The following is a 14,969-nucleotide window of genomic DNA, read 5'->3' on the forward strand; positions in this document are numbered from 1 at the left end:
AAACCCCACTCCTTGTAACAATAAGCCCCGCTCAGTGGGAAGAAAAACCCAGGCGGGGTCCAGCGGGGCCCAAGGCCCCCAAGTCAGCCCCTCCCCAGCCTCGAGGTCCGTCACCACAGGACCCGAGGCCGAGTCCTCTCTCCAAGCCCCGACCCCACAAGACAAGGACGGAGCAGCCGGAAAAGCTGGAGGAAGGGGGGCCCACTGGTCAGACCCTGAAGCTTCGGCCGGGAGACAAGACTCGAATGCCTCTGCCGCCCCCCCGGAAGGGGCAACCCCCGAAGCTGCCCGAGTCTCGAGATCAAGTAACCCCTGCTCCGACCCCGAAACCCTCAGACGCTTCGGGGCCGGAAGCAGGGGCGGGGGACCAGAACGAACAGAAGGGGAAGGACGAGGAGGTGCGGACTGAACCAGGATCGAAGCGACCCCCACCCCCAAGTCCGGGTCTCGAAAAGCAAAGCGGGGCAGCCCCGGGGCATCCGGGGAAGCAACCAACCGAGCGCGTTGCAACAGACGAAACCTAGACTGCAACGCACGTGCCGCCTGTACCCGAATAGAATCATCAGAGGATTGGGTAAATTGAGTCACAAGCAAGCAGCAACACTCACAGGACTCAGGGTCGAAAGTATCACCGACCCAACAGGCAGCGTGGCAGAGGCAAAAACAATGAGGGTCACCCTGAGACAAGGGGACCGAGCAACCCTCAAACTCGCACACAGCGAGTGGGGACCCCGGGGTCACATCCATCGGACCCACGCGCCCCCTAGGGGATCCCCAGGGTCCTGAGCGTTTACTTTAAGAGGACTCGCGCTCAGGTAGTCCCAGGCAGGGTGCTGCAAACCGGCGCCCAAAACTACCAAGCAAACTTCTAAAGCTGAACCCCAGGGACGTGTACACTCACGGGGACCTAGCAGGGGGCGCCACCGAGGAGAACAGTGGAAGGGCAAAAACAAACTGAATAAAATGACAGAACCCCCCACCAGGCAAAAACAAAAAGAAAAACAAAACCCCGCAAGAGGACAGCGAACCCCAAGGAACAGAGCCGGCCGCGATGTCGGGAATTACAAGCTGAGCAGCACCCTGCGCCCCTACCAGTGCAAACTGCCTCTTACCTGCCGGTAACAAGGGAGAACAGAACACCCAAGAGCCCAACAGGCGGCCGAAAAACCGAAAGGTAAAACGGACCAGCAGAGGCAGACCCCGAGGAGCCTGTGGAAGGTGGCCCCAAGCCCCAAGGGCAGTACTTACAGGGCACCTAGGGAAGGTAGCCCTAGGCGCATGCAGCCCGAGTACTGAAGATAACTCCTGGCTCTCGCACCCACAAAACTAACACCACACTCAAAGCACAGTGCAGTAGCGACACCGGAGCCAGAGCACACGACCATCGCCTATAGCATCAGCCTCAAGAACTGAGGTGTGGGTAGCCGGCGCGGGGGGTCTGGGGCTCCCCCTTCCCCCTCCCGGGGAGGGGGGAGCTGCGCAGACAGCGGCGCGGCAGTGTGTGACGTCACACTAATTTGCTTGTTTTCGGTTGGGGAGTTCTATCCACTAGTTCGGTATTAGGTAGCAATTTTAACCAGAATAGGGGTTTGTTTTGGGGCGCTTACCTTTCTGGGTGCCTGTTCCGGTCGATGGCAGACATAGAATGCTTCCAACTACACGGGGGCTTCTATAGGCCATTGCTCCCCTTGCCTCTCTGAGGGGGCCCGGTTCTGGCCGTGGTCCCCGGTAGGCCTAAGAACTCCATACACATGACTGATGCCAAAGTCTGACATTAGCATATTAGCCTGGGATAGCTCCGGGGAGCCGACGGGGCTCCCCCCAGAAAAAATATTTTTTCTTCCTAACCTGTTAATTTGTGTTCACTGATCACGGGAAAAATAATAAAAAAATCGTAAGTGGCATATATAGCCCGCTATAGGGCGGGGAAGTCTGGCAAATTATACAACCCGTTCTCGCAAATTTAATAAGTCAATATTGACTTATTAGTTGCGTGCATAGGTGACATACTAAACATAATAGTTTCCCTTGAAAAGCTTCATAGAAAACACCGACCTTACCTAACCTACTTAGTATGTTAAAATAAGCATCTTATAGCTTCGTAATTACAATTGTTACTTAACCTATTATAGGTATAGGTTAGGTAATAATTTTAATTACGAAGCAATAAGATGCTTATCTTAACATACTAAGTAGGTTAGGTAAGGTCGGTGTTTTCTATGAAGCTTTTCAAGGAAACTATTATGTTAAGTATGTCACCTATGCACATATTTAATAAGTCAATATTGACTTATTAAATTTGCGAGAACGGGTTGAATTATAGGCACTGACTCAGCATGCGTCCCAGGTGGTCTGTTGCTCGCCAGCTGTCAGGCCGGAGTTGCCACAAAGAGATAATTACCTAATTATTTCAATGTCTCTGATTGATTTTTCATAGTTTTTTGCTGTAATATTATTCAATAGTGTGTAGTTTGATATATTTATATAATAAAATGAGTGAATCATTGCTGTACAGTACTCAAAAATATGGTGTGCATATTGTTGATTCAATTATGTTCATCAATCAGTGAACAAATACTTTGTCGGTTATTACACTATAAGCACAGGTTATATAAAAGTATCTGCATGTTTTGTTCACTATAATGAACCACCAAGTAGCTATTATGAGTCGAAAAGTAACGAGGAGTGACTGCCGTGTACCAGCCAGCCACTCCCGCCCTCCCTCAAGTCATCTGACTTGCCCACATTCTCCTCCCACAATACTGTATTTGCTATAATTCACTATATACAGACGTTATATATAAGTATCTACATTCGTGTTCACCATAACTGTACATCTAAGCTTGTATGGTGAGTAAAGGCACAAAGATGTAGGACCTCACACAGTCAGCTGATAGCTGCCGCCCTCAAGGCCAGACGCACTAATATTTCTCCTCCAACAATACTGTGTGGTGTTATTACGCTATATACACACATTATATATTAATATCTACCTGTTTTATTCACTATACAGGCATACCTCAGTTTAAGAGTTTAATTCGTTCCTGGAGACACCTCGTATTCTGAAAACTCGCATTCCGAAGCTAATTTCCCCATAAGAAATAAAGGGAAATGAATTAATCCATTCCTGACTACCCCAAAAACCCCACATCAAACTAAATTTTTATACCTAATTCATCTAAATAAACCTACAAAACTATGTTCAAGTTATTACTTACCTTGCTGTTGAATGCTGTAGGCGTATGGAAGATGGTGAGGAGGTGGGAGGAAGAGAGGAGTTACTGTCTATAACTGCCCCCAAGTGGACCCGTCCAACACTGGTCAACCCATGTGCTCCCGTCCCTCGTGTTATACCATAGTGCTGCGCCATTAGTGAAATATTTTTTTTAAATAACTTTTATTTTCATAGTAACTTTGAACATTTTTGGCCAAGACTATGTCTGGTAGCAGCATCAATCGTTCTGGAGGTGTTAAGAGGAAGAAGGTTGTCCTAACAATTAAAGACAAGTTACGTGTTGTTCAACCAGTGAGGCATCACAGGCAGCCAAATGCCTCCAACAAGTGAGGCGCCACAGGCAAGACAAGCACCTCCAACAAGTGAGGCGCCACAGGCAAGCCAAGCGCCTCCAACAAGTGAGGCGCCACAGGCAAGCCAAGCGCCTCCAACAAGTGAGGCGCCACAGGCAAGACAAGCGCCTTCAACCAGTGAGGCGCCACAGGCAAGCCAAGTGCCTTCAACAAGTGAGACGCCACAGGCAAGCCAAGCGCCTTCAACAAGTGAGACGCCACAGGCAAGCCAAGCGCCTTCAACAAGTGAGGCGCAAGCAAGCGCCTTCAACAAGTGAGGCTCAGGCAAGCAAGCGCCTTCAACAAGTGAGGCATCACAGGCAAGCCAAATGCCTTCAACAAATGAGGCGCCACAGGCAAGCCAAGCGCCTTCAACAAGTGAGGCGCAAGCAAGCGCCTTCAACAAGTGAGGCGCAAGCAAGCGCCTTCAACAAGTGAGGCACAAGCAAGCGCCTTCAACAAGTGAGGCGCAAGCAAGCGCCTTCAACAAGTGAGGCGCAAGCAAGCGCCTTTAACGAGTAAGGTGTCACAGGCAAGCCAAGCGCCTTCAACAAGTGAGGCCTCGCAGGAAACCCAAATGCCTTCAACCAGTGAGGTTTCAGCAGCTGGCAGTCAAAACTAACTTCGTTTAACACTTTCGCGCTCTCCGCAAAGGTCACTCAGCCAACCTAATGTGCGCGCTGCGTTTTTATCGCTTAAGCGTAAAAACAAAAATGTGTATACTCTTTTTACTCTTCTGACCTTAGTTCTCATGCTACGTATTTCATTTTGGTACCAACGTGTTCGCAATAAAATTCTCTAGAAGAACATCAGTAAAAAAAGTCACAAAACGTATAGGGATACCAGCACCAAATAAATAACTACGAAGATGACTCGCCGTGAGCGCCCATCAGCAACAAAATGTTTTTACTCTTGGGATTGTAATCACCTCCACACTTGTTCTACAGCGTTAATTTTGGTATCAATGGACTCGCAATGAAATTCCCAACACGGTGATATGAATATAAGCGTAGAATAATGATTGCGGCCCGCCCGCAAGAGTGTGGGAAGTGGTGAAATTGTTACCTGGTATCGGTGACGGGACGACGCACGGCGCTTTGAAAGTTTATACTTATTTCACTCTCATGACAATTATTTTCTATGTACGTCATTCATTTTTGTGTCAATGTGTTCGCAATAGAATGTTCTATGTGCCCATCGGTAAAAAATATCAACAAAGCGTAAGTTAGAATAGCGCCAAATATAAAACAACGCTGGAACATATCAGTGAGCGTCAAACACACACGAAATGTTTTTACTTTTGTTATGTTTGTCAAGTTTATACTAGTTGCACACAGTTATTTTTGGTTGTATATTGATCGGAATAAAATTCCCTAAACAGACATATGCATATAATACATGATATGGGGGAAGCATTACCAGTATAAACGGCTAAAGTCACCCACCTGCAACCCGTTTGGGACAAAATACTATTTGATCGAAGTTATCCACACCTTTCATGAACTTATTGTACCATGCAGCCTAGTGGTGAGAAAGAGAGCCTCATAGCGCGCAGTTTAAAACAAACCCAAAGTAAATCGGATAAAAATTGAATTTTATACAAATATTTTAAAAGTTGACATAACTTTATGTCCACTATGCGTTTACGTTAGACGAAACCGGACGCGCCGGCGCGTTCAGATAGCGCGAAAGTGTTAATGAACTGTACAGTAATTTTAAGTGTTAATTTTAGTGCTGTGTTAGTATAGGTTACGTAAATTGTTAAGAATTCTTAATTTCAAGATGTGTGGCATCAATCAAGAAGACAAACACCAACAAGGTAAGTTGAGGTTTCTAGTTGAATATTTAATAATTATATGTGGCAAGGCAATTCAAATTATGTTGTTTGTAGTATAAAAATAGTTGGAAATGGTCACTTTTGGACTCGTAGGTGAAAAAGTACCATTATCTGAAAAATGTGATAATCCGGCTGGGGGTCCTTCCCATATAGTCCGGATGATCGAGTGGAGACAGTATCTGGTATTATTTAGCCATGATAGTACTAGTATTACAGAAGAGCCTGACTGTGATAAAGACTGTGTACAATGTTCAGATATCAGGGAATAAATGCTGTTAAAGATGTTTACAGTGCTAGCCACAGCACACTGCCATTATTTCGTCCATCTAAAATTCTTCAAACGACTTCTCATGTTCCATTACAAAATAAACCTGTGGAAAATTATTCATTTACATGATTTAGTGACCAGGATTCTGATGATAGCAGGATTGTGGTGAGAATTAGCGATGTGGGCGGAGGATTGTAGGTGAGGGAGGGAGAGAGCATTGTCTGCTGGCTGACGTGTGGCAACATGTTATTGTCTGGAATCACGATACCAGTTTAGTGATTCGCCATGGTGAACACAAATATAGAGACTTGTATTTTAACACTATCGATCACCAGGCAGGCGCGCGGTCAACTTAGGGGTCATGCACCCAGCTCACGGTGACACCTAAATGTGTATACTCGTTTCAGCTTTCTCACCTCAATTCTCGTGCTACGTCGCTCGTTTTGGTATCATTGTGTTCGCAATTAAATTCCCTACAGGTGTGTATAAATATAATGTCCAAAAGTCTGGTGTGACTCCCAACAGCAAAGCCTAAAGTCGGCAAAAGTTACCCGTGAGTGCATAAAATCGGTAAAATGTGCATACTCGTTCCATTTTTCTCACCTTAATTCTCGTGCTACGTTGCTCATTTTTGGTATCATTGTGTTCGCAATTAAATTCCCTACAGATGTGTGTGAATATAATGTACAAAAGTTTGGAGTGCCTCCCCCGCAGAAATGCCTAAAGTTACCCGTGAATGAGCACCAATTTGTACACTGCAACCTAATGTGTATACTCGTTCAGTTTGATAACATCAATTTTCGTGTTACGTCTTTCATTTTGGTATCAAATTGTTCGCAATAAAAAGGCACGTATTTTAAAACTAGTCCCATAATAATAGAGCAATAACTGGAATTTTAACAAATATTTTAATTCTGGAAGCTCATCACAAAATTATTTATATCTTTCTAGTGTTCTGACATAAATTCTTGTGTTAAATCTTTCATTTTGGTATAAAATTGTTCGCGACGTAAAGGCGCGCATTTTAAAACTAGCTTCAACATAATAGCACAATAAATAGAATTTTAACAAATATTTTAAAATTTTGACCAAAAACCTATTTATAATCATATAAGTGTTCGGACATCAAGTTTCATGTTGCATCTTTCATTTTGGTATCAAATTGTGCGCATTCTAAAGGCGCTTATTTTGATGCTATTCCTAGGTCGATTGGATAAAAAATGAATTTTATACAAATATTTTTTGTAGTGGACGCAAGTCTGGTCCAAAGTTAGGATTCAAGAGAAAAATAATGGACCCGAGTCTGGTCCAGAGTTACAGATAGTGTTAAACTTGTGTATAGTGTAATAACGGCAAAAAGCGTTTGTTGGTAGGAACCATTTTGGTGAGGGAGTGGGTGAGGCTGTCGTCTGCTACATGCTGTGTGATTTGTCATGCAGTGGCCACTATGCTGTTACGATATCATACCAGCTTAGTTGTACAGTTATGGTGAATAAAACGTGTAGATACTTGTATATAAAACATGTGTAAATAATGTAATAAAACAATAACAATATGGTGGGGGGGCAGAATGTTGGTCAGTACTGTAGGCATTGAAGGTGGGAGGGAGTCAGCCAACAGACTGCTGGATGCTGTGTTGCGACCACTCATGTTGTTTGGGCTCACTATACCAACTTAGTGGCTCATTATGGTGAACACATACGTAAATAGGCATATACAATATGTGCATATCGTGTAATAACAGCAAAAACACTGTCTGATTGATCATTGAATATAATATACATGTTCATATGAGCTCCATAATTTTCAGCATAGCTATATCCACACATTGAACTATATAAATTCCACAAATTACACACTTTTGAATAATATTACAGCCAAAAAAAGACAGAAAAGAAACGAATGAGAAACATCAAAATAATTGTGAAACACATATTCGTGGCAACTGCAGCCCAACGAGATGGCGAGACCTAGTAACTTTGAGCGCTCCATCACTCGGCACCCGTAATTTGCTTAACTTCCTAGCTCCATCGCTATTATAGTATGTCACATATAATATTTTTCCTAGTTTCCCGAGATCAGAGACTGCATTTTAACACAATCGCGCTCCCGGCAGAAGGCTCTGTAAATTTCCCCTCGTGCGCTGAGCATTTCAGGTGACCACAAGGCGACACTGAAAGGTGTAAACTCTTTTCGGTTTGCTCACCTTAACACTTTGATGCTCTGGGCATGCGAGCTCTGCATTACCCCTGGTGGGTTTGGGCATTCCACGGGAGTGCGCTGTAATTCTGAACAGTGTATACTCTTTTCAACTTTGTCACCTCAAGTCTCGTCCTAAGGTATTCAATTTGGTATCAATGTATTTGCAATAGCGAACAACAAATGGTAACCTTTGTTCTTCAATGGTTCAGTCGAGCCCATTGCCGTTTCAATCGTCGTTTTCCCAACTCCTGAATAAAGTTCAAAAGCAAAGATGTAGCCAGTCTTGGATTCAGCTAGCATGTAGAGCTTTATTCCATATTTATCAGGTTTATTGGGATTATAGGTCTTGAAAGCTAGACGGCCACGCCATGCCATTGTGCCTTCATCCAAACTCAAATTTTTCTGAGGAATGTATAATGTCTTGAATTTGTGAGAGATATTGCATGACTAATCGAACTTTGATTAGTCTGTTCTAGATTGTGGCCTTGTGGAATGGACTTATTATTATAAATATGAAAATACTTTCCAATCATTTCATATCGTTTAGAAGTCATAAAGTATTGAAACAAGGTATATGCCAGAATCTACCTGTTTGCCAGTATATTCTAATTCTTGGCAACAGGCAAATACCCATCAAGATCGTCAGTCCCAAATATCGTGCCATGTCTTTCACTGTCATTGGTTCCCATTTCTTGTTTGTGGTTGTCCAAGTCTGTACATTGGTTTGGGAAGCATACAAATTAGTTTCATAAGTCATATATTTCAGCAAGCTTTGAGTGAGAAATAGTTGAAGAAAATCCAAAGCAGTGGTAGGTACAGGAACAGTCAAGCCTGGTGTGGCTATAAAACTGTCTACTATTGTCACTATACCACCCTTTATCAGAACCTGTTGGTGGTGGGGTACGTGTGGTACATTTGGTTCTGGCACGAGCTCCAGTACCTCGCCGTGCACGTGTGGCGCACTCACCCTCAGACTCCTCACTTCCATCACTATCAAAATCCTCCTCTGCTGTTTCCGTTTCAATACATTCACTAATTTCATCAGTGTCAGTCTCGACAACACTTTCGTCACTAGATAACTCGGATAAATCATAAAATACAGCCTGAAACTTAGAGGGTGTGAGACGCACTCACATGTACTTTTCCTGTACACTACTTTGCTTCTCACTCTGATGCTTTGTTTTTGCTGATTTCTTCCTGGGAGGGCCTTGTTCATGATCACTATTCATCGTGGAGTAAGCACAGATAGTATCTAAAGCCACACTAAGAAATATAGCCACGGAAAAAAGCCGAAATGTTCACACGTTGTGGAGGCGAGGGGAAGTGTGAATGGTCACAATGTAACGGGGGGTGGGGGAAATAGCTCTATCTTGTCCATTATTCCACCCCCCAGTTAACTAACGAGGCCGGGGGAAACGGCTCTCTCTAGTCCGTTATCCCGTCCCCAGTTAGCTAACTATTCTAGAGCACTCCCAGAGTTCCTAAGGCAACCTCTCTCGTTCAACACCTTGTAACCTAGGTATTTGACTACCTAGGTGCTCAGACTACAAGGTGCTGTAACTGGATCAGCTACCCGCAACTCTAGAGAGAACTCTAGAATACAGTATCATTGCCACAAACGTATAAGAGAAAACGAAAGGAAAGAAATGAATAGTGAAGTAATTAGTGAGGGTTTGGGGTGAGAGGTAGGGAGGAGCGAGGAGGGTCATTAGTTGAAAGTGAGAGTTCAGAGAGGGGTGGAGGGAGAGGTGTAGATAGGTAGAAGTAGGAGAGTAGATAGTAGAAGTAGAAGAGTAGGTAGTAGAAGACGAAATGCTGCCACCATCCATTCTAGGTCATCACATACAAGACAAGGAATGGAACTTGTCTGTATCACAATATTCTCAAAAGATGTTATTACCATGTATCAACTCCAAACATAGGGGACACAGTTAAAGGCCATTTAAATAATAAATTCAATTATATTTCACATACTAAGTATCATAATTTAAGCAATGTTCAAGATCTATATATGTAAAGTGAGTCATCCTCCAAGAATCTGAGAACACTACAACTGACTGCCCCTGATCATCACACAACACTTGTAAAACACGACCAAGTCACCTTAGTGTTCAACTCGCCAAGTGTCGCCTATAGCTGGATAGAGGGGGGGGGGTCTGTAGTTGACAGAGAACTGTCCCGCCCTGCCGGCCGACAGCCTCCCTGCTAGGGCCCTCTGCTCTGCTGGCTCGTCTGCTGTTCTTGTTAATGCTTCTGCTCTCGAATCGATAGCTCTCCGAATATATTGGGGAAACCTAGTAGCTAACTCCACCCACAAGTAGATAGCCTCCGGCTCTCTACCAAGCCACTCCTTAAACGTCGGCATGTTTGAAGGCTACCAGGCTCCAATTATGAGATTAGTAGAAGTAAGGTGAAATTCGCATGATCTGACCTCAGGTCACTTGGGGTCATTAACTCTTAAGAGGTGTGAAATCTCAGGCCGACAACCTGGCGCCTTTCCAAATCCCTGTCTGTGACTCGTGTACTATATATATTTTAAATAAACTAAACCAAACACTTTACAGTGTTACAACAACAATGGAGCGAAAACAGTGGGCCTGTGGTGCGACCCGCGCCGCCTGGGTGCCACATGGCCTAACAAACAACGGGAAGACGTTGGCGCTCGGTTTAAAATCGGTCCCAAAAAATTTGGATGAAAACCGGATTTTCCGCAAATATTTTAATAAACAACGCAATGCTGCGTCGTTACTGGACTACCATTGAGTAAAAGAACGATGCAATGCTGCGTCATTACCGAGCCAAAGTGTTAATTTTCCATGTATGTATTTAAATTTGGTATCAATTTGTTCGCAAGAGAATACTCTAGAGGAATATATATATAAAATTTCACCAAAGCCAACATGAGACCCGCACCACATAAAAAAACCTGGCGATCGTTAGCTGTGAGCGCCAAACAGCGATGAAATGTTTGTGTTCTTTTCAGGTTTGTCAACCCCAGAATTGTTCTACATCGTTAATTTTGGTATTACTGTGATCACAATAAAATTCTGTGCACAGACATTTGAAAATAAAGTACAAAACATGGGCGCACCCCACCCACAAGACCGTGGGAAGTTGCCTAAGGGTTACCCGCTACCGCATGCCTAACTGCACATCGGCTACACCCCTATTGAAAAGTTTATGCTCTTTTTCATGTTTTGACCGTAATTTTCAATGTACGTGTTTCATTTTGGTATCGATGTGTTCTCAATGAAATGTTCTAGAAAAACATATGTACAACATGTCACCAATGCTAACGTGATGCCAGCACCAAATAAAAAACCAAGTCGTTTGTTAGCCGTGCACGCCAAACAGCGCGAATATGTTGCTACTCTCTTAAAGTTCATCAAGTCCAAACTTGTTCGACATCGTTCTTTTTTTATCACTGTGATAGCAATAAAATTCCCTACAGACATAAGCATACAAATTAAACAACATGGGGGCGCATAACCTGCAATGACCCCTAAAGTCGCTGAAGTGTTAACCACTAGAGAACACTCATTGCGACACGCGCTACACCCAATGTACCCGACAAACAAATACGGTTTGCTAACAGAAGTTTTTGTGCTACATTGTTCATTGTGGTATCAAATATTTGCAATAAATTGCTCTAAATAGAAAGACAAATATAAGCAATAACAATAACAAATTATAAATCGGTAATATATTTATAAAAACTTGTACAAAGTTTTTGTACTTGCCTATGGAATCATGATGGTAGAACAATAAGTTGAGCATTTTGTGATTCACTCCATCTTCTTCAGGAAAATATTCTTGAAGTTGCTCAACAGATGTTTCGTAGGTGGAGTGAATGTGTGCAGAGGCGTTATTTTGGTACCACCCAAAATACCCTCTTGCGGTGGTATTTTGTGTAGCAGAGTGTCGGACACAGTGCATTTCCACATGTCTTGCACTGATGCCTGGCGTCCGTTCTTCCAGACTTGTAGCAAACACGACACCTTCGACATTTTGCGAGTTTGACGATGGCATGGGTCAAGTTCTTATTGAGACGAATTTCTGAATCCACAATATGTTGCCTTTTCTTAGGAGGACGACGACGACTGGTACTAGGAGCTGCTTCAGGTTCTGAGTCAGATGAGGTGGTGTCTGCTTGAGGTGCCGATGGAAATAGAGGATGCCTCACAGCAGATGGTCCTGGTCTGTCAACATTGCCATCATCAGCTGCTGGTCCCGGTTGGCCAGAATTGCCATCATCAGCATTTACATCTGGAGCATGTGGGATGGGGTTATCTGTGTTGGGCCACTCATCATTTTCAAACCTCAACAAGGACCATATTGCTACCTCATGAAACTGGAGCAAGGTTATTTTTTTCTTATCACTGCTGTAGTTCTTGTATAACACATGCATTATAGAGAGCCATTTGTAGGAAATAAAAGGTAATTTTTTTGGTCCACTTGTGACTTTTTTCAGGTGAACTTTTAATATTTGACCATTTGGTCAAAGTGATCAACAACCTTCATGTAGGTATTGTAGTCACATATTGCCTTTGGTTTGTTTACAGTTACAAGGCTCACTGAAGTTGTTCCGTCACGTTTCCGCATTCTTTTCTTTCGTTCGACTTCCTGTGTGTCAGCATTGTGGCAGTTTGTGATTAGTGAGAGGACTCGCTTGTCTTTCCACTGGATTATAAATGTATTATCCTTGCGGCTGAATACGGTTTTATCCACGGGAATTTTACACTTTGCTTGCTGTTGCAGAGCCTTGGGGGTGCCACACGATAATCTGATGGTTCCACATGTATAAACACCATGTTGACGTAACTGTTCTGTGAGGTTGACAGAGTTATAGTAGTTATCCATATACAAATGATAATCCTGGTGCATTAGGGGATGAATCAAGCCCATGACTGTCTTCACTGTTATTTTACCAATCCCGACATACACCTCAAAGTCATGTATGTAGCCCAATGTTGATTCAGCAAGCATGTACAGTTTTATTTCATACTTATCAGGCTTATTTGGATTATAAACCTTGAAGAATAATCGCCCACGCCATGACTTTGTTCCTTCATCCAAACTCGATTCTTTCCTGGGAATGTATACTTGGGAAAATTTGCCCATAAGATATTTTATCACTTTGTGAAGATTTATCAATCTGTCTTTATTGTTCTGGGGAATGGACTTGTTATTATAACTATGAAAGAACTGGCCAATATGTTGGAATCGTTTTGACGTCATGAATTGTATGCATATGCCACAGCTGGCTAGTATTGATGGCTTGACAAAATCACAGAGGCATTAGAGGAAAAACATAATGCAGATGTTATATACACAGATTTTGCAAAGGAATTTGACAAATGTGACCATGGAGTGATTGCACACAAAATGAGGTCAATGGGTATAATTGGTAAAGTAGGACGCTGGATATTAAATTTCCTGTCGAACAGAACACAAAGAGTAACAGTCAATCAAGTAAAAAAAAGACTGAGCGCAGTTAAAAGCTCTGTACCTCAAGGTACAGTCCTTGCACACTGCTGTTCCTTATTCTCATGTCGGATATAGACAAAAACACAAGTCACAGCTTCGTGTCATCCTTTGCAGATGATACAAAAATCAGCATGAAAATTACCTCTGCTGAAGACATTGATAAACTACAAACAGATATTAACAAAGTTTTCGATTGGGCAGCAGAAAATAACATGATGTTTAACGGTGATAAATTCCAGGTACTCAGATACGGCAAAAATGAGGATCTTAAACATAATACAGGGTACAAAACACTATCGAATCTGCCCATAGAAGGAAAACAGCATGTCAAGGATTTGGGAATAATGATGTATGATGACCTAACGTTTAGGGAGCATAACCAAGCAAGTATTGCGTCAGCCAGAAAAATGATAGGATGGATTACAAGAACCTTTAAGTCCAGAGATCCCGTCACAATGGTTGTACTCTTCAAATCACTTGTGTTGTCCCGTCTTGAGTACTGCTCAGTACTCACTTCCCCCTTCAGAGCAGGAGAGATTGCTGAAATTGAGGGAATACTGTACAGAGAACATATACAGCACGCATAGACGAGATAAAGCACCTATATTATTGGGATCGTCTCAAAGCTCTCCGAATGTACTCACTAGAAAGGAGACGAGAGAGATACCAAATAATATACACATGGAAAATACTGGAGGGACAGGTCCCAAATCTGCACAGTAAAATAACAATGTACTGGAGTGAACGACATGGAAGAAAATGCAGAATAGAACCAGTGAAGAGCAGAGGTGTCATAGGCACAATCAGAGAACACTGTATGAACATCAGAGGTCCACGGTTGTTCAACTTCCTACCAGCAAGCATCAGAAATATTACAGGAACAAACGTGGACATCTTCAAGAGGAAACTAGGTTGTTTCCTTCAAGGAGTGCCAGACCAACCGGGCTGTGGTGGGTATGTGGGCCTGTGGGCCGCTCCAAGCAACAGCCTGGTGGACCAAAATCTCACAAGTCAAGCCTGGCCTCGGGCCGGGCTTGGGGAGTAGAAGAACTCCCAGAACCCCATCAACCAGGTATCAACTCATCAACCAGGTGGGCCTAGTCTTGTGTTTATCACGCTTGTGGCCGGAGTGTCGCTGGCTCATGTCCCGAACTTGTGCAAATCTCGGTTATTATCGGCATTTATATTGGTTCGCGTGTCTTTCACACACATTATATACATTACACGGTGGATCAGGGTACAGGGCAGAGAAGTTCCATGCCGAAAACAGCGAAGAAATCAACCAAGGAGGATAAAATAAGTATGCTCTACAAGAAATTTCATAACATCCGGCTTACACCAACAAAAATCCCTGGTTTGATTCAAGATTGATCCGATATTGATGCAGGTGTTGAAGGGGAAGAACAGGACACTGATTTCGACAGTGATTCATCAGATGTAGACACAGCAGATGATGGCGAGTCAATAGTTGAGGAGAGTGAGAATTCTGAGGAGGACACGGGACATCCACAGCCTCCTCTTCGGAGGCATGCAGGACGTTCTCAACAAACAAATCCTGTTGATGCCTAGTGTACTGACGACACTCCACCATCTGTAGAAAGTTTCACT

General features: G+C 43.4%; 1 protein-coding gene across 4 annotated transcripts in view; it reads left to right on the plus strand.

Annotated features, from left to right (window-relative positions):
• Positions 1-14,969, plus strand: part of LOC123761784 (serine/arginine repetitive matrix protein 2) — a 236,293-nt gene that overhangs the window by 14,895 nt on the left and 206,429 nt on the right. The window lies entirely within an intron of this gene.

The sequence above is a fragment of the Procambarus clarkii genome, chromosome 24 (genome assembly GCF_040958095.1).
Source record: "Procambarus clarkii isolate CNS0578487 chromosome 24, FALCON_Pclarkii_2.0, whole genome shotgun sequence".
Classification (NCBI taxonomy): domain Eukaryota; kingdom Metazoa; phylum Arthropoda; class Malacostraca; order Decapoda; family Cambaridae; genus Procambarus; species Procambarus clarkii.